We start from the raw sequence: 19,317 nt of genomic DNA, 5'->3' as shown, positions 1-19,317 counted from the left end.
TATTGGCTCAGGCTCACGTATTTCTACACAAAGATTTTTATCTCAACCAAAAACAGGCACACACCCGTGTTTACATTGCAACCAGTGTGGGAATATACAGAAGGGTGATCATTTTTACCACCCACACTCAGGCAAACAATATAAGATTAAGGATTATAGCACCTGCGACACTTCACATGTGGTTTATTCCATTAAATGTCCCTGCGGTCTCCTCTACATTGGGGAAACATCACAACCCATTAGAGATCGCATCAGTAAACACAAATCCACCATCAGGTGCAGGAACACATTACTTCCGTTACCTGACCATTTCATTAGCGCAGGACATTCCATACCACAGTTAAAATTCCAGGTGATTGAGCATATTCCACTACCCAGACAAGGGGGCAATCGCATCCAGACCCTCAAGAGAAGGGAAGCTTTCTGGATACATAAATTGGAGACTATATCCCCCAGGGGTCTTAATAGGGAGTATAACCTATTTTCCTTTATGTAATAGATTCCCTTTCATTTATTTTGAGATATAGCATGAATAAATCTGAAATGTGGTATGACTATGTTTATGAATATAATTGTATTGACACAGTGCTTTATTTTACAGAGTCATCTATATTGAATTGACGTCACGCAATTTCACTTCCTGATCCTTCCTCCTCCTGGATCCCCATCCCTATCTTAGTCCCATTTCTTTATTTTCATTATTCCTTCATCCTTTTTTTTTTTTTTTTTGCAAACAAAAGACCGGCCTAGCCATGATGTCACTTCCTGTGACTCACTTCCGGTTTTCAGCAGGCAGACTTATCCCACCCCTTACACATAAAAATGGGTGCACATCAGGCTATGGTATTTGTGAACAAGCGGCGGACACCGCGTTCCTGACAGACGCCATCACAGCCCACCCTAGGTAAGATACATTTGTGGTACCTTATCACTAAGAAAATAGGTATTAAGCCACATGGCTAATTATATTACTACTAGATGGCAGCCCGATTCTAAAGAACCGGGAGTCTAGAATCCATATATACTTTATTTATTCAAATGTAATAATAATACAATTAATAAATAATAGTAAGAAAGAACAAAAAATGGCTGCACTCACCAGCTCTTGACAATTCTTGACAGTACGGCACATTTCTGATTGGTCGCTCGCGGCAGGCGGCAACCAATCAGAAAAGTGCCGCGCACCACGAAGGCATATATCTTTGTCCACCCTGAGCGGGTGTAGGACGCTGGTGACGTCACTTATCTCCGGACATTATCTCCGGACAAAGCCACGGAAGTTGGCACAAATTGCCGGAAGTAGTATTCTAGGCAATTATATATTAGATTTTAATGTTATCAGTGTTTACCTTTGAACGTTTATATTGTATTGTCCTGTCACCAGCCATGTGTACAATTATCGGCCGAAAGCCTCTCTGGAACCAATAATCACCCCATGTAAAGGTATCTTTATAAGTTAAAGATTCAGAATACTATGACTTTTATCATATCCTGAACAGTCAAGTTTTTTATGAACCGTTAAGGTTTTCTGGTTGAAGTAAAAAAAAATCTGAGTGTTTACAGTTTGAAACCATAAAATGTTGAAAAATTATGTCATTCTTGAGTATATCACTCAATGGTGCTCATAAACGTGTCAAATTTGATCTATAATATACTTTAATATACGTTACATTAATCTTTAATATACTTAAGAACAGGGCCCCAGACATCACACAGGGGGTCTGAAACACCGCACAGTGGTCCAAAATATCGCTGTGCTCTGCCTGGGGCCCCATATGCTGCCTGGGGCCCCTGTGCTCTGCCTGGGGCCCCATATGCTGCCTGGGGCCCCTGTGCTCTGCCTGGGGCCCCTGTGCTCTGCCTGGGGCCCCATAGGCTGCCTGGGGCCCCTGTGCTCTGCCTGGGACCACTGTGCTCTGCCTGGGGCCCCTGTGCTCTGCCTGGGGCCACTGTGCTCTGCCTGGGGCCCCATATGCTGCCTGGGGCCCCTGTGCTCTGCCTGGGTGTAGGACACTGGTGATGTCACTTATCTCCGGACATTAGCTCTGGACATTAGCTCCGGACATTATCTCTGGACATTAGCTCCGGACATTATCTCTGGACATTAGCTCCGGACATTATCTCCGGACATTAGCTCCGGACAAAGCCACGGAAGTTGGCACAAATTGCAGGAAGTAGTATTCTAGGCAATTATATATTAGATGGGCATTTCCTGAAGGAAATACATGGTGCTTGAACAGCGCTACCAGCTTTACAGCAGCACTTTTCACACACGGGACTGGGGGGCGCGCTTACTTTTGCACCCGGGGCCGGGGGGCGCGCTTACTTTTGCACCCGGGGGCGCACTTACTTTTGCACCCGGGGCGCACTTACTTTTGCACCCGGGGGCGCACTTACTTTTGCACCCGGGGGCGCACTTACTTTTGCACCCGGGGGCGCACTTACTTTTGCACCCGGGGGCGCACTTACTTTTGCACCCGGGGGCGCACTTACTTTTGGGGCCGCACTTACTTTTGGTGGGCGGGGCTCCTCGGCCTCCGATTTGGTTGGTGGGGACCCTCGGCCTCCGATTTGGTGGGCGGGGCCCCTCGGCCTCCGATTTGGTGGGCGGGGACCCTCGGCCTCCGATTTGGTGGGTGGGGACCCTCGACCTCAGATTTGGTGGGCGGGGCCCCTCGGCCTCCGATGTGGTGGGCGGGGCCCCTCGGCCTCCGCTTTGGTGGGCGGGGCCAGGCCCCTCGGCCTTCGCTTTGGTGGGAGGGGCCCCTCGGCCTTCGATTTGGTGGGCGGGGCCCCTCGGCCTCCGATTTGGTTGGCGGGGCCCCTCGGCCTCCGATTTGGTGGGCGGGGCCCTTCAGCCTCCGATTTGGTTGGAGGGGCCCCTCGGCCTCCGATTTGGTGGGCGGGGACCCTCGGCCTCCGATTTGATGGGCGGGGACCCTCGGCCTCCAATTTGGTGGGAGGGGACCCTCGGCCTCCAATTTGGTGGGAGGGGACCCTCGGCCTCCGATTTGGTGGGCGGGGACCCTCGGCCTCCGATTTGGTGGGCGGGGACCCTCGGCCTCCGATTTGGTGGGCGGGCCCCTCGGCCTCCGATGTGGTGGGCGGGGCCCCTCGGCCTCCGATTTGGTGGGCGGGGACCCTCGGCCTCCGATGTGGTGGGCGAAGCCCCTCGGCCTCCGATTTGGTTGGCGGGGCCCCTCAGCCTCCGATTTGGTGGGCGGGGACTCTCGGTCTCCGATTTGGTGGGCGGGGACCCTCGGCCTCCGATTTGGTGGGCGGGGACCCTCGGCCTCCGATTTGGTGGGCGGGGACCCTCGGCCTCCGCTTTCGTGGGCGGGGCCCCTCGACCTTCGATTTGGTTGATGGGGCCCCTCGGCCTCCAATTTGGTGGGCGGGGACCCTCGGCCTCCGATTTGGTGGGCGGGGCCCCTCGGCCTCCGATGTGGTGGGCGGGGCCAGGTCCCTCGGCCTCCGCTTTGGTGGGTGGGGCCGCTCGGCCTCCAATTTGGTGGGAGGGGACCCTCGGCCTTAGATTTGGTGGGCGGGGACCCTCGGCCTCCGATTTGGTGGGCGGGGACCCTCGGCCTCCGATTTGGTGGGCGGGGCCACTCGGCCTCCGATGTGGTGGGCGGGGCCCCTCGGCCTCCGCTTTGGTGGGCGGGGCCAGGCCCCTCGGCCTCCGATTTGGTGGGCGGGGCCCCTCGGCCTCCGCTTTGGTGGGTGGGGCCCGTCGGTCTCCGATTTGGTGGGCGGGGCCCCTCGGCCTCCGATTTGGATGGTGTGGACCCTCGGCCTCCGATTTGGTGGGCGAGGACCCTCGGCCTCCGATTTGGTGGGCGGGGACCCTCGGCCTCCGATTTGGTGGGCGGGGACCCTCGGCCTCCGATTTGGTGGGCGGGGCCCCTCGGCCTCCGATGTGGTGGGCGGGGCCCCTCGGCCTCCGATTTGGAGGGCGGGGACCCCCGGCCTCCGATTTGGTGGGAGGGGACCCTCGGCCTCCGATTTGGTGGGCGGGGACCCTCGGCCTCCGATTTGGTGGGCGGGGACCCTCGGCCTCCGATTTGGTGGGCGGGGACCCTCGGCCTCCGATTTGGTGGGCGGGGACCCTCGGCCTCCGATTTGGTGGGCGGGGACCCTCGGCCTCCGATGTGGTGGGCGGGGCCCCTCGGCCTCCGCTTTGGTGGGCGGGGCCGGGCCCCTCGGCCTCCGCTTTGGTGGGCGGGGCCGCTCGGCCTTCGATTTGGTGGGCGGGGCTCCTCGGCCTCCGATTTGGTTGGCGGGGCCCCTCGGCCTTCGATTTGGTGTGTGCTCTGCCTGGGGCCACTGTGCTCTGCCTGGGGCCCCATATGCTGCCTGGGGCCCCTGTGCTCTGCCTGGGGCCTCATATGCTGCCTGGGGCCCCTGTGCTCAGCCTGGGGCCCCATGTTCTGCCTGGGGCCCCTGTGCGATTTGGTGGGCGGGGACCCTCGGCCTCCGATTTGGTGGGCGGGGACCCTCGGCCTCCGATTTGGTGGGTGGGGCCCCTCGGCCTCCGATGTGGTGGGCGGGGCCCCTCGGCCTCCGATTTGGAGGGCGGGGACCCCCGGCCTCCGATTTGGTGGGAGGGGACCCTCGGCCTCCGATTTGGTGGGCGGGGACCCTCGGCCTCCGATTTGGTGGGCGGGGACCCTCGGCCTCCGATGTGGTGGGCAGGGACCCTCGGCCTCCGATGTGGTGGGCGGGGCCCCTCGGCCTCCGATGTGGTGGTCGGGGCCCCTCGGCCTCCGCTTTGGTGGGCGGGGCCGGGCCCCTCGGCCTCCGCTTTGGTGGGCGGGGCCGCTCGGCCTTCGATTTGGTGGGCGGGGCTCCTCGGCCTCCGATTTGGTTGGCGGGGCCCCTCGGCCTTCGATTTGGTGTGTGCTCTGCCTGGGGCCACTGTGCTCTGCCTGGGGCCCCATATGCTGCCTGGGGCCCCTGTGCTCTGCCTGGGGCCCTATATGCTGCCTGGGGCCCCTGTGCTCTGCCTGGGGCCCCATGTTCTGCCTGGGGCCCCTGTGCTCTGCCTGGGGCCACTGTGCTCTGCCTGGGTGTAGGACACTGGTGACGTCACTCATCTCCGGACAATAGCTCCGGACAATAGCTCCGGACAATAGCCCCGGACATTAGCTCCGGACAAAGCCACGGAAGTTGGCACAAATTGCAGGAAGTAGTATTCTAGGCAATTATATATTAGATATGCTCAGACAGGGACAAGCACCATCTCGGTCCACAATACGGATCTGAACATCACATAAAACTATATGGGGTATGTATATATTTTTTTTTTTTCTTCTCTTCCATTTCTTCTTTTTCATCCATCCCTCACCAAAAATGCACAATATATTTTGTATTAGTTTCAATATATTATGTAAGTTTGTATTCGAGATATTGATTGTATATTGTACATTGTGATTATTGCAGTATACTGAAGAAGGTCAACCTTATTGACCGAAACATTTGTACAAGTGGCTGCGAATAAAAATTTTTCAGTTGACAAAGTTGAGTGCCAAAATTTATTATATTTAGTTTCTGGTGTGGGAACCTTCTTTTGAGCACCACTACAGCTGTGACGATACACTTTAATATATGAGCTCACCTTTCCTTGAAAACAGACTGAAGGAAGTGAAGAAAATGGAGGGAGATGGAGGCCGAGCTACCATAATGCATTGCAAAGGGGAGGAGAATCAGACATGGGAAATAGAAAAAAACAGAAAATAGAACTGCCAACATGACTCTGACCGCTAGAGGGAGCCAAAGCACTACAGATAAATAAAGGTATGAACAAATTAGATGGCGGAGACAGAACAATGCATCTGTGTATACACACGCATTGCTGGCTGACATGGAGCTCTGATAGTTCACTGCTCTCCATGCACCTGATCCAGCGCTGAATAGAGCACTGCAGGCATTTGTATAGTTCCCCCGTGCTTATACACTGCTGGGTTACGATTTTCTTTCCCTGTGTGTATTTACACACGGGTATGAACTGTGTTTTGTGATTTATTTCCAGGTACATACAGTGCCTTGCGAAAGTATTCGGCTCCCTGGAACTTTTCAACCTTTTCCCACATATCATGCTTCAAACATACATATCAAATGTAAATTTTTGGTGAAGAATCGACAACTAGTGGAACACAATTGTGAAGTTGAATGAAATTTATTGGTTATTTTACATTTTTGTGAAAATTCAAAAACTGAAAAGTGGGGCGTGCAATATTATTCAGCCCCTTTAACGCAATACTTTGTTGCGCCACCTTTTGCTGCGATTACAGCTGCAAGTCGCTTGGGGTATGTCTCTATCAGTTTTGTACATCGAGAGACTGAAATTCTTGCCCATTCTTCCTTGGCAAACAGCTCGAGCCCAGTGAGGTTTGATGGAGATCGTTTGAACAGCAGTTTTCAGCTCTTTCCACAGATTCTCGATTGGATTGAGGTCTGGACTTTGACGTGGCCATTCTAACACCTGGATACGTTTATTTGTGAACCATTCCATTGTAGATTTTGCTTTATGTTTGGGATCATTGTCTTGTTGGAAGATAAATCTCCATCCCAGTCTCAGGTCTTTTGCAGACTCCAACAGGTTTTCTTCAAGAATGGTCCTGTATTTGGGTCCATCCATCTTCCCATCAATTTTAACCATCTTCCCTGTCCCTGCTGAAGACAAGCACGCCCAAACCATGATGCTGCCACCACCTTGTTTGACAGTGTGGATGGTGTGTTTAGGGTGATGAGCTGCGTTGCCTTTACGCCAAACATATCGTTTGGCATTGTTGCCAAAAAGTTTGATTTTGGTTTCATCTGACCAGAGCACCATCTTCCACATGTTTGGTGCATCTCCCAGGTGGCTTGTTGCAAACTTTAAACAACACTTTTTATGGATATCTTTTAGAAATGGCTTTCTTCTTGCCACTCTTCCATAAGGCTGTGTGCACATGATGTGGATTTAGTGCGGATCCACAGCGTTTTTTTCCGCGCAGATCCACAAAGTGATTTACAGTACAGTATAAATCAATAGAAAAAAAATGCTGTGCTAATGGTGAGGAAAATTCCGCATGAAAAACGCTGCGGATCAAAAAAAATTAGCATGTCAATTCTTTTGTGCAGATCTGCAGCGTTTCTGAACCATTCCATTATAGAAATCCGCAGTGGTAAAAAACGCATGAAATCCACATCAAATCCGCAACAAAAACACACAAAATCCGCATTAAAAACGCGTCAAATCTGCACCTGCGTTTTCAGCCAGGAGATGCGGATTTTGTGCAGAAAATCCTGTACCCCAATCCGCAAAGTGTGCACATAGCCTAAAGGCCAGATTTGTACAGTGTATGACTGATTGTTTTCCTATGGACAGACTGTCCCACTTCAGCTGTAGATCTCTGCAGTTCATCCAGAGTAACTATGGGCCTCTTGGCTGCATCTCTGATCAGTCTTCTCCTTGAGATGAAAGTTTAGAGGGACGGCCGGGTCTTGGTAGATTTGCAGTGGTATGTTACTCCTTCCATTTCAATATGATCGCTTGCATAGTGCTCCTTGGGATGTTTTAAAGTTTTGGAAATCATTTTGTATCCAAGTCCGGCTTTAAACTTCTCCACAACAGCATCACGGACCTGCCTGTTGTGTTCCTTGGTCTTCATGATGCTCTCTGTGCTTCAAACAGAACCCTGAGACTATCACAGAGCAGGTGCATTTATACGGAGACTTGATTACACACAGGTGGATCATATTTATCATCATTAGGCATTTAGGACAACATTGGATCATTCAGAGATCCACAATGAACTTCTGGAGTGAGTTTGCTGCACTGAAAGTAAAGGGGCAGAATAATATTGCACACCCCACTTTTCAGTTTTTGAATTTCCACAAAAATTTAAAAGAACCAATAAATTTCATTCAACTTCACAATTGTGTTCCACTTGTTGTTGATTCTTCACCAAAAATTTACATTTGGTATCTTTATGTTTGAAGCATGATATGTGGGGAAAGGTTGAAAAGTTCCAGGGAGCCGAATACTTTCGCAAGGCACTGTATGTATGCTTCCTGTGGTTTAGGCACACTTCAGGGGTCAGAAGGATGTGGGAGGCTGAGTTTCGGAGCATAGATTTTGCTGGACCTTTTGGGGGAAGGAGACGTATCACATTTCTAGAGACACTGTGCTACCATGTGGAAATCCCTATTTCTTTTGAGGTGAGAGACCTGAGATTAAGCTTCTATGTGAACCATTTTGGTGTACATAACATTTTGGATTGCTTTTAATTGATGTGCCTCTTGCAAAGTATACACATGGAAGAGACATGGCAACCCCCAGGAGAGGTGCTAGGAAAAGCTGGGCTTTTTAAATTTTGTTTTCTCAGTTGCGTGCAGCCAGGTCCTGATTCTTGTTGCTGTGGTGTGGGCAGCTTGAATAAGCAAGTAACAGTTTCCTTCTAAGGTCAGGTGTTTGACTTCGTCATTCCAAAACTATAACTTTATGCTTCTTTAACCCCTTCGCAACATGCGCTGTACTAGTACTGCTCTGCGGGAACGGCATTGGTGCCATGAGCAGTACTAGTACGGCGCCTCAATCACCGTGGCCTCATGCTGAGTGCCGCAGCAATCGCATGCGGATGTCAGCTGTATGACATCTGAAACACTGCAGCAATGCCCACAATCGGTTATAGCACCGATCGTGGGCATTTAACCCCTCTGATGCCACTGTCAGTATTGACAGCGGCATAGAGAAGCATCACGCAGAGAGGGGGCTTCCATCAGAATAACGCGATGTGATTGGGTAATTCTGATGGTCTCCATGGAGACCCCCAGCACCAAAATGGCCGTGGGGTCCTGCATGGAGGTGGTTTGTCAGCGCCTGCTGATAGCAGGCAGTGGCAAGCCTCCTTCCTTGCCTGTTAGATTGCTGATCTGACACTGTGCCTGGCAAAGTGTCAGATCAGCGATCTAACATTATATAGTGATGTCCCATACTGGGACAATGTAATAAAGTTAAAAAAATATATAATGTAAAAAATATATATATATATATATATATATATATATATATATATATATATATATATATATTTTTTTTTTTTTTTTTTTTTTTTTTAAATCCCCAAATAAATAAAAAATATATATATTTTTACAATAAATATTTATTTATGTATATGAAACAAACAAACAATATTAGTACACATATTTGATATCGTCATGTACGTAATGACCTGCTCTATAAAACTGTCCCACTACTTAACCCCTTCAGTGAACACCGTAAAAAAAAGGGGCAAAAAACAATGCTTTATTATCATACCGCCAAATAAGAGATGCAATAAAACGCGATCAAAAAGACGGATGTAAATAAAACTGGTACTGCTGAAAACATCATCTTGTCCCGCAAAAAAGAAGCTGCCATACAGCAGAAAAATAAAAGTTCTAGCTCTCAAAATAAAGCGATGCAAAAATAATTATTTTTTCTATAAAAGTTTTTATTGTGTAAAAGTGCCAAAACATAAAAGAAGATATAAGTTAGGTATCGCTGTAATGGTACTGACCTGAAGAATAAAGCTGCCTTATCAATTTTACCACACGCGGAGCGGTAAAAAATCAAAAAATGTCATGTGCCTGAAAATGGTACCAATAAAAACCTCAGCTCGCCCTGCGAAAAACAAACCTTCACATGACTGTCGGCCGAAATATGAAAAAAATAGAATTAGTCTTACCGGTAATTCGGTTTCTAGGAACCTTCCACGACAGCAGTATCGGGGGATGTCTCCCCGCCCTAATAGGGGACAGGAAACAAGGAGGTTAAATACCCCTCCCCTTCCTGCAACCACCAGTGTTTTTTCTGGACACAGTAGCATATATAATCATCCAATATGAATATCATATAGGGGGGAAATTAGTGCGGTCGTGGAAGGTTCCTAGAAACCGAATTACCGGTAAGACTAATTCTATTTTCTACAGTCACCTTCCATGACAGCAGTATTGGAGTAATGCCAACAACTAATTTTTTAGGGAAGAACAACTTCCTGCAGAACACATCTGCCAAACGATAGGTCCCTATTGAAATTTAGTCTGTAGTGCTTGGTGAATGTATGAACTGACGACCAGGTGGCGGCTCTGCATATCTGCTCAGATGATGCGTTCCCTCTCTCTGCCCAGGAAGTAGAGACTGAACGGGTGGAGTGGGCCTTCAGCGATTCTGGGGGTGCAAGATTTTGAGATGAATATGTTAGACAAATGGCTTTTTTGATCCAGTTAGCGATTGTACTTTTAGCCACCTTTTTGCCTTTATTCCGTCCTGGACAAATAGGTTTTGGTCTATCCTCCAATTTTCAGTCTGTTGGAGGTAGAAAAGAACCACCCTACGGACGTCCAGGGTGTGAAAGGCTTCTTCCTTCAGATTAGAGGGATTCGGACAGAATGAGGGTAAAACGATATCCTGACTTCTGTGGAAGTCTGAGACCACTTTAGGCATAAAGGAAGGCCTAAGGATTATGCTATCCACGTTGATGGTTAAATATGGCTCCTGTACTGACAGGGCCTGCAGCTCTCCTATACGCCTAGCGGTAGTGATTGCTACTAGAAAGATGGTTTTAAGGGTCAGGATCTTTAAGCTGATGGCTGATAAAGGTTCAAACGTGTCCCGGGTTAGACTATTCAGGAATAGGTTCAAATCCCAAGGAGGGGTCTGGTCATGGAGCCTAGGGAGAATCCTAGTTGCAGATGTCATGAAATGTCTAACCCAGCGGTGGCCCGCTAAATCTTGATCAAAGAAGGAACTAAGTGCCGACACCTGAACCTTCAGAGTGCTAGGTGAGAGTCCCAGATCCAGTCCCCTCTGGAGAAATTCTAAAATTTGTGCAATATTGGGATGGAATGGATCGGGCTTTTTTGGGAAACACCAGGATTAAATTTTTTTCCAAACCTTAGATGGCGTTGGTTACTGGTTTCTTACTTTTTTGTAGGGTCTGTATTACATCATCTGAGAGACCTCTGGCTCTCAGAATCTCGGCCTCAATAACCAGGCCGCAAGGTTCAACCTGTGTAAGTCTGAGTGTAGCAGGGGACCCTGCTGAAGGTCGACCATCTGGGACAGAAGTATCGGGCCCTATTGAGACATGTCTGTCAATGCGCCGTACCAGCTTCTTCCTGGCCACATAGCTGCCACCAGAATCGTTGTGACTCAGTCTGCCGGGATCTTTTGTAGAGTTCTTGCTAACATAGGAATTGGCGGGAAGGCGTATGCCAGAGCGAACTTCCAAGGATGGGAGAAGGCATCCAGTCCTTGAGCTTCGCTTGAGAGGTTGAGGGAGAAGAAAGTGCTCGACTGTGTTCTGACTGTTGGCAAACAGATCCACGTTGAGTCTTCCCCCACCTCCGAACCAGGGATAGGAAGACCTCTTGGTTTAGAGACCACTCCCCCGGATGAAAGTCCCTCCTGCTGAGAAAGTCCGCTTGGGCATTGTCTGATCCCTTTATATGCACTGCTGTGATGGATAGGTGTTTTTCCGCCCAGGAAAAAATCCTTGCAGCGGTTAGTTTCAGGCTGGCGTATTTCGTGCCTCCCTGGTGTCAGAGGGAGGCCACTGTGGTCGTGTTGTTGGACATTTCACATAAATGGTGACCTTGAATGAGGACAGATGCGGCTTTTAGCGCTTCCTCTACCGCCTTTAGTTCCCTCAGATTTGAGGAGCTGGACCTGATGTTTGGGGGCCACAACCCCTGAAAATTTGATCCTTCTATTACGGCACCCCAGCCTCTCTGGCTTGCATCCGATGTGAGCACCTTCAGAGGAAGTTGATCCCAGCTGAAGGTTTTGGAAGTTCAGCCACCATGAAAGGGAGGATTTCACGTGACTTGGAAGGGGAATCTTCCTGGTTAGTGCATTCTGATATCCTACAAAGCCACGTACAAAGCCATCCACAACCTGTCTCCTCCTTACATCTGTGACCTCATCTCCCGGTACTTTCCTACACGCAACCTCCGATCCTCACAAGATCTCCTTCTCTACTCCCCTCTTATCTCCTCTTCCCACAATCGTATACAAGATTTCTCTCGCGTATCACCCCTACTCTGGAACCCTCTACCACAACACATCAGACTCTCGCCCACCATCGAAACCTTCAAAAAGAATCTGAAGACCCACCTCTTCCGACAAGCCTACAACCTGCAGTAACCACCGATCGACCAAACCGCTGCATGACCAGCTCTACCCTCACCTACTGTATCCTCACCCATCCCTTGTATATTGTGAGCCTTCGCGGGCTCCTACTCTGGAACCCTCTACCACAACACATCAGACTCTCGCCCACCATCGAAACCTTCAAAAAGAATCTGAAGACCCACCTCTTCCGACAAGCCTACAACCTGCAGTAACCACCGATCGACCAAACCGCTGCATGACCAGCTCTACCCTCACCTACTGTATCCTCACCCATCCCTTGTAGATTGTGAGCCTTCGCGGGCAGGGTCCTCTCTCCTACTGTACCTATTATGACTTGTATTGTTCAAGATTATTGTACTTGTTTTTATTATGTATACCCCTCCTCACTTGTAAAGCGCCATGGAATAAATGGCGCTATAACAATAAATAATAATAATAATAATAATATCCTTTCGAATGCAGCAAGACGTGGGATTGAAGGACTCTTGTGTGGGCCTGGGCCCAGGAGACTGCTTGGATGCATGACGTCAAAGAGCCCAGGATTGACATAGAGTCCCTTAAGGTTGGGGTCCTCTGATTCCTGAATCTAGAAATCCTCTGGACGAGGTCGAGCTGACGGTCTCTGAGCAAGAATGACATTCTTTCCCCCGAGTCCAGAAGAACTCCCAATAATTTTTTCCTCGAAGATGGATGAATATCCGACTTTTGAAAGTTCGGAATCCACCCCAGGGATCTCAGGATGTCCAGGACCTTTGTCACATCCAGATTCAGATGAGGAATTGATGGAGCGACAATAAGAAAATCGTCCAGGTATGGGATGATACAGATCCCCTGTTGTCCGATGAAGATTACTGCTACCGACATGATTTTGGTAAATACCCGCGGAGCTGACGAGACTCCGAATGGAAGGGCATTGAATTGATAATGGCTGACCCGATGGCCTTGGGAAACTGCAAACCTGAGGAACTTCCTGTGGTCGGGTGGATCGGCACATGATAATATGCGTCCCTCCGATCTACCATAGCCATTACCCAATCCTGACCAATAAGCGGGATTGCTGATCTGATTGATTCCATCAGATTCAAGATTTTGAATCTTCGATACTTGATCACCTGATTTAGGGGTGTCAGGTTTATGATGATCCGATGTTTCCCATAGGGCTTTTTTACCAAAAAAGGTGAGAATAGTGACCCTCTCCTATTTCTCCGCTTTCTCATTATAGTGAATGGATCCATTGGGGGTTTCATCTGAATCACGTCACTCAGAGATTTAGATGGAAGACGCAAAGTAAGTGCTCAGCGCAGAGAGCTGGATAAATGTGATCCCTAACATTATGTAAAATGTTCTCAATAAAAGCTTTCACTCAATCCACAAAAAAAGCAAGTCCCCACTCAGATCTGCCATGCGTTAATGGAAATTTAGGGGGCTTCCACGTTACTGGTAGCACAAAGGCTCTGGAAAAGCAAAATGGCTCCACCTGCCAAAAGAAATTCGGCAAATTCTCCGCTCCCAAATCCAAATGTCCCCCTCCCTTTTGAGTCTCAGTGTGCCCAAACAACATCTTGCGCCCACATGTTTTGCATTTCTGTAGTGATGAGAGCCCGCCTAATTTACAGGTGCATGTCTCCAGAAGCATGAGCTGGGCATAATGTACTGGTGTCATGACTCTGGACAGGATGGTTCCGCCTCCATCCTGTTAAGGTCAGGCTTAATTTAAGTTCGCCTCTCTTTGGTTCTGGGGTGGCTATTTAATGTTGGCAGTTACTGGATTTGGTGTCAGCGAAACTTCGGTATTCTTGGTTTGTGGTTGCTGATCCAGGTTACTCCTCCATAAACGTCTCTCTGTGCTTGGGTGATTTGAGGTGTATGACCCGATTTGTCCACTGACTCTTGCCTCTGTATCCTGCTTTGTACTGCTCTGTCCTTTCTGGTTATCTGACCCCTTGGCTTGTCTTCGTTTACTCTTTGTCTTATCCCTAGGTACTACGCTCTCGTCTGGCTTTTGAACCAACAGCTTTCCTTGACCACGTTTTACTGTCTGTGCCTTGCACTCTGTGCACTCAGTTACCTTCTCTGCACTCACGCGTGGTGACTCCGCCCCCTGGTCACGTGACTGCTCAGTGCTAGGTCCTGTGCTCACTGCTTAAGTGTCAGGTCGTTGTGCACAACGTGCCTTGTTCCTTCACGCTCTGCGCTCGTTCCCTTGCCCCCCGATAGTGCCCCCTAGGCAGCACCAGTGACACCATTGGTGTCATCACATTATCACCGACTAATACAATTTTCAGGGGGGCTTTTGTGTGTGTGCCGGTTATGGACCCGCTGCGTGCTCTGTCAGATCAGGTACCTAATCTGACCAAGATGATGCAGAACCTATCTGTAGAGCAAACAGCATTGGAGGCTTCTCAACAACAGGTACAGAGGGAGTTAGCAGATACAGTTAATGCTGTTCGGGGTTCCTCTTCCTCATCTGGCAATGGAGAAGGTACTTTGTCTGATATTTCCTTATCCTCTTCTGAACCCTCTTAAACTTCTGGATATCTTTTCTGGGGATAAGAAAAAATTCCGGGTATTCAAAGAGTTGTAAATTACTTTTTTCCCTGCGTCCTCTGTGATGAGAGTCAGAGGGTGGGGATAGTCATTTCCTTGTTACGTGAGGGGCTGCAATCCTGGGCTTTCTCCCTATCTCCTACCTCCCTGAAAGAATGTCTGTTGATTGGTTCTTCGAGGCCTTGGGTCTTATTTACGATGAAGTGAGATTGGCAGATGATACGATTATGAGTCTGACCCAGGGAAAGCGCTCAGCTAAGTGGTACTGTTTTGAGTACAGGCGTTGGGCACCCGAGGTTTCCTGGAATGACTTGGCACTCAGGGGGCTGGTCCAATGGGATCTCTCCGATGATTTCAAGGATTCCTTGGCCCTACACCGACCACCCGACTCTCTAGAGGAGGCCATGACCCAGGCCATCCGTATGGACCACAGCTTGAGAGAGAGAGGTGTTGTGTAACGAGATGCTCCACTGTTGCCAGTGAAACCAGAGCCTTCATCGTCAGTTGAGCTCATGGAGGTGGGGGCTGTCTCCATGAAGTAAAAGGAGAGGAGACGCCGCAGAGAGGAAAAAACTCTTGTGGAGAGCTGGGTCATTGGATAAAGGACTGTCCCCCGGATTCCAAGGTCTCGGGAAATGACTAGGTCTGGGGAACTGCCGAGGAGGGTACTCAGACCCAGACCCACAGGTACTTTTTTCCTCAGCCTTCAAACTGTTGTTAAAAGTGGAAGTGGAACAATTGTTTTTTCCCCTCTTCTGCTTTTGTGGATTGCGGGTCTTCAGTGAACTTGATTGACTCGAGGTGGCTCACTGTGAGATAGGGACAGTCAGGTTGGACAAACCCATGAGTGGTGGCTATGGACTGAACCCCATTCACCAAGGACGGGATTCGCTCTGTTACTAAAGAATTCATCCTGACGGTGGGGTCTGTTCATCTGGGACATATAGCCCGTTTCGTTCTGGACAACCTCCCTGCTGGTTTGGTTTTGGGGTTTCCTTGGCTGCAATGTCATAATCCAGTCATTGACTGGGAGGCCCAGGAGATTGTTAAATGGGGATCCAACTGTGAAAACAAATGTCTGAATTCTGTGTCTGTCATCTGTCAGCCTGGAGGGTATTCCAGAGTACCTGAAGGACTTCGAGGACGTGTTCTCCGGATGTCAGACCGAGGGGTTACCACCGCACCACCCTTTTGATTGTGCCATTGACCTGATTCCTGGGGTTAAATTGCCTAAGGCCCGATTGTTTACCCATTCTGGTCCCGAGAGGGTCGCCATGAAGGAGTACATATTTGAGAGTCTCCGCAAGGGGCATATTCACCCTTCCGTGTCTCCTGTTGCTTCAGGAGACACGGAAAAAAAAAAAAGATGGTGGTCTCCGCCCATGCCTTGACTTTTGGGAACTGAATAAGGTTACTGTAAGAAACACATATCCCCTCCCACTCATTCCCAATTTGTGTATCCAATTACTGGGATCCAAGAATGTGAAGGCCGATGCCTTGTCTCGAAGTCTGGACCCAGTTTCTCCCCCTGAGCCTCCATCCTCCATTTTTCAACCCGGGCTGGTCGTGGCTGATGTGTCTGCAGGTTTGGAACGGGTGATTCGTGAAGCCCAGTCTCAGGCTCCCTCATCCAAGCCGGTGGGAAAATTGTTTGTTCTGGTTCAACTTCGACTCAGAGTCCTCCATAAGTTCCATGATTCGGTGCTGAGTGGATATCCGAGGATTTCGGCTACTTGTGGAGCGCCCCCATCACAAGGGTTTTTTGGTGGGGCTCGCTGACATCTGATGTGAGGAAGTCTGTGTCTGCCTGTGAAGTTTGTGCCCATGATAAGAGCTCTCATAACCAGCCGGCCGGGGAATTGGTGCCCTTGCCAGTTCCTGATAGACACATTTGTCCACGGACTTTATCACCAATCTTCCTCCCTCTAAGGGTAATACTGTCATCTGGGTGGTGGTGGACAGGTTTACGAAGCAAGCACACTTTGTACCCTTAGCGGCACTACCTTCTGCTGAGACCTTGTCTAGGTTGTTCAACATGTGGTTCGCTTGCATGGTGTGCCCTTGACTGTGGTGTCTGACCGTGGTGTGCAGTTTGTGTCCAGTTTTGGAGGGCGTTTTATAAAAGGTTGGGTATTGAGTTGTGAGTTGTCCTTTTCGTCGGCTTACTATCCGGAGATCAATGGTCAGATCGAATGGACCAATCAGTCGTTAGTACAAATTTTGCACTGCCTTGCCACCTCCAGTCAAGAGGACTGGTCCAATGCCTTGCCTTTAGCAGAGTTTGCATTCAATAACCATGTTAACCACTCTTCAGGTACCTCCCTTTTTTTGTAATTATGGTTTCAATCCACACTTTGCGGAGTTTTCTCACCTGGATTCCGGTTGCTCGGGGGCTGATGTTGCTGTACAGCAGTTAAGGAATTTACGGCGGGAGGTCCAAAAGAATATTGGAGAGGCTAAGAGGAAATTTAAGCTTTTTGCTGACCGAAGACGGACTGTGGGACCCACCCTTTGAGTTGGGGATGAAGTGTGGCTGTCTACCTGGAACATTAAACTTTAGGTTCCTTTGGCAAAATTGGGACCCAAGTTTATTGGCCCTTATGAAATCACGGAGGTGGTTAACCCAGTGGTGTTTCATTTGCGTCTTCCAGCATCTTTTAGGATCTCCAATGTATTTCATAGGGCCCTGCTGAAACCATTGGGTCCCTCGCCGCCTGTATTGGTGGATAGTCAGGAGAACTACGATGTGGAGCGCATCGTGGATTCCTGGTTGGTCCGCCGTTTCCTCCAGTATCTTGTGCACTAGAAGGGGTATAGTCCTGAAGACTGATCCTAGGTTTCTGTCCAGTCAGTTTATGCCGATCGTCTGGTGAGCTCCTTTCATGCCCGGTTTCCTGGGAAACCTGGGGGTCCAGTGGCCCCCTGTTGAGAAGGGGGTACTGTCATGACTGGACAGGATGGTTCTGCCTCCATCCTGGTCAGGTCAGGGTTAATTTTAGTTCACCTCTCTTTGGTTCTTGGGTGGCTATTTAATGTTAGCAGTTCCTGGATTTGGTGTCGGTGATACTTCCGTATTCTTGGTTTGTGGTTGCTGACCCAGGTTACTCATCCATAAACATTGTTCTTCTGTGGTTTGCTGTGTATGACCCGGTTTGTCCCCTGACTCTTGCCTCTGTATCCTACTTTGTACTGCTCTGTCCTTTCTGGTTATCTGACCCCTTGGCTTGTCTCCATTTACTCTTTGTCTTATCCCTACATACTATGCTCTCCTCTGGCGTTTGACGCTCGGCTTTCCTTTACCACGTTTTATTGTCTGTGCCTTGCACTCCATGCACTAAGTTACCTTCCCTGCACTCACGTGCGGTGACTCCGTCCCCTGGTCACATGACTGCTCACTACTTAGTGTCAGGTCCTTGCGACAGCGTGCTCCTTGTTCCTGCACTCTGTGTGCTCATTTCCTTGCCCCCTGATAGTGCCCCTGTTAAAGACGAGATTTTCTCTCAAATGGAAACCAACCTCAGGTATTGCTGTCAATAGGTACCTATAATTGGGAGAAATAAATCAGAGAGACAGACTGCAGGTTGTCTTTCCAAAGTATCCTGGACCTCCTTTATTGAGCCCTTCTTTTATAGGAAAAAGTCACAAGGAGTATAGGTTACATAAATACTTGGCAAAACATATACAATTCTTGACGGGTTATCACTCATGTCCTGGGATACAAGTAGATTTCTAAAAACAGGAATGCGGGGGTGTTTTGTACATATTTGTGATGTTTGTGGTGTAACAAGGGATTTAGCAGAACCGTGTGGGTTATTCTGGTGAAGAGGTCAAGAACAGATGCATCCTCAAGAGGATATCAACTCCCATCCTTATGGCAGTCTTACGAGAATAACTGACCTTTAACAAGATGGAGTGTACGGGAAACTGGACACAGGAAGACTTAGATGATAATACTGACCCTTTGCATATAAAAGAATATATTTTCAAATTCAGTTTAACCATTTCTTTCACACCCCCTAGGCAGCACCAGTGACACCATTGTTGTCATCACAACTGGTCACTACAGCAGTTTGCAATTTTCACTCAGCAACATCCACTGGAAAATACCCATGGAGTCAAAATCATCACTATATATGTTTGATAAATTCTCAAAGGGTTATAATTGACCAAATGGGGTCCCTTATGGGGGGTACATCTGCACTTTAATATGGCGCTACTTCCCTTCTGAGTTTTGCACTGTGCCTCAAAAGTAGTTTTCGACCACATATGGGGTATCGGTAAACTCAGGAGAAATTGCACAACAAACCTTTTGGTCCTTTTCCTGCTTTTGCTCTTGTGAAGATACAAAATTTGTAGCTAAAAAAGATTTTTGTGGGAAAAATGTGATTTTTTTTTCTTTTCACAGCTTAACGTTATAAACTTCTGTGAAGCACATGTGGGTTCAAGGTGCTCAATACACATCTAAATAAGTTCCAGAAGGGGTCTCATTTCCAAAATGGTGTCACTTGTGAGCGATTTCCACTGTTTAGGCACATCAGGGCTCTTCAAACGCAACAATGCTTCCGCTAGTTATTCCATCAAATTTTGCATTCAAAAAGTCAAATGGTGCT

The 19,317-nt window shown here is 48.8% G+C and overlaps 1 long non-coding RNA gene across 1 annotated transcript in view; it reads left to right on the top strand.

The window, feature by feature from the left end:
* The first annotated feature begins 285 nt into the window (after positions 1-285).
* LOC143764739 (uncharacterized) overlaps positions 286-19,317 on the top strand; it is a 30,293-nt gene continuing 11,261 nt past the window's right edge. Inside the window, exons 1-2 of the long non-coding RNA XR_013213257.1 lie at positions 286-904; positions 5,634-5,796. This is a non-coding gene — a long non-coding RNA (uncharacterized LOC143764739). The remainder of the gene's footprint in view (positions 905-5,633; positions 5,797-19,317) is intronic.

The sequence above is a fragment of the Ranitomeya variabilis genome, chromosome 4 (genome assembly GCF_051348905.1).
Source record: "Ranitomeya variabilis isolate aRanVar5 chromosome 4, aRanVar5.hap1, whole genome shotgun sequence".
Lineage (NCBI taxonomy): Eukaryota > Metazoa > Chordata > Amphibia > Anura > Dendrobatidae > Ranitomeya > Ranitomeya variabilis.
Note: the sequence above shows the minus strand (reverse complement) of the source record. Positions and strands in the feature narration are given on the sequence as shown.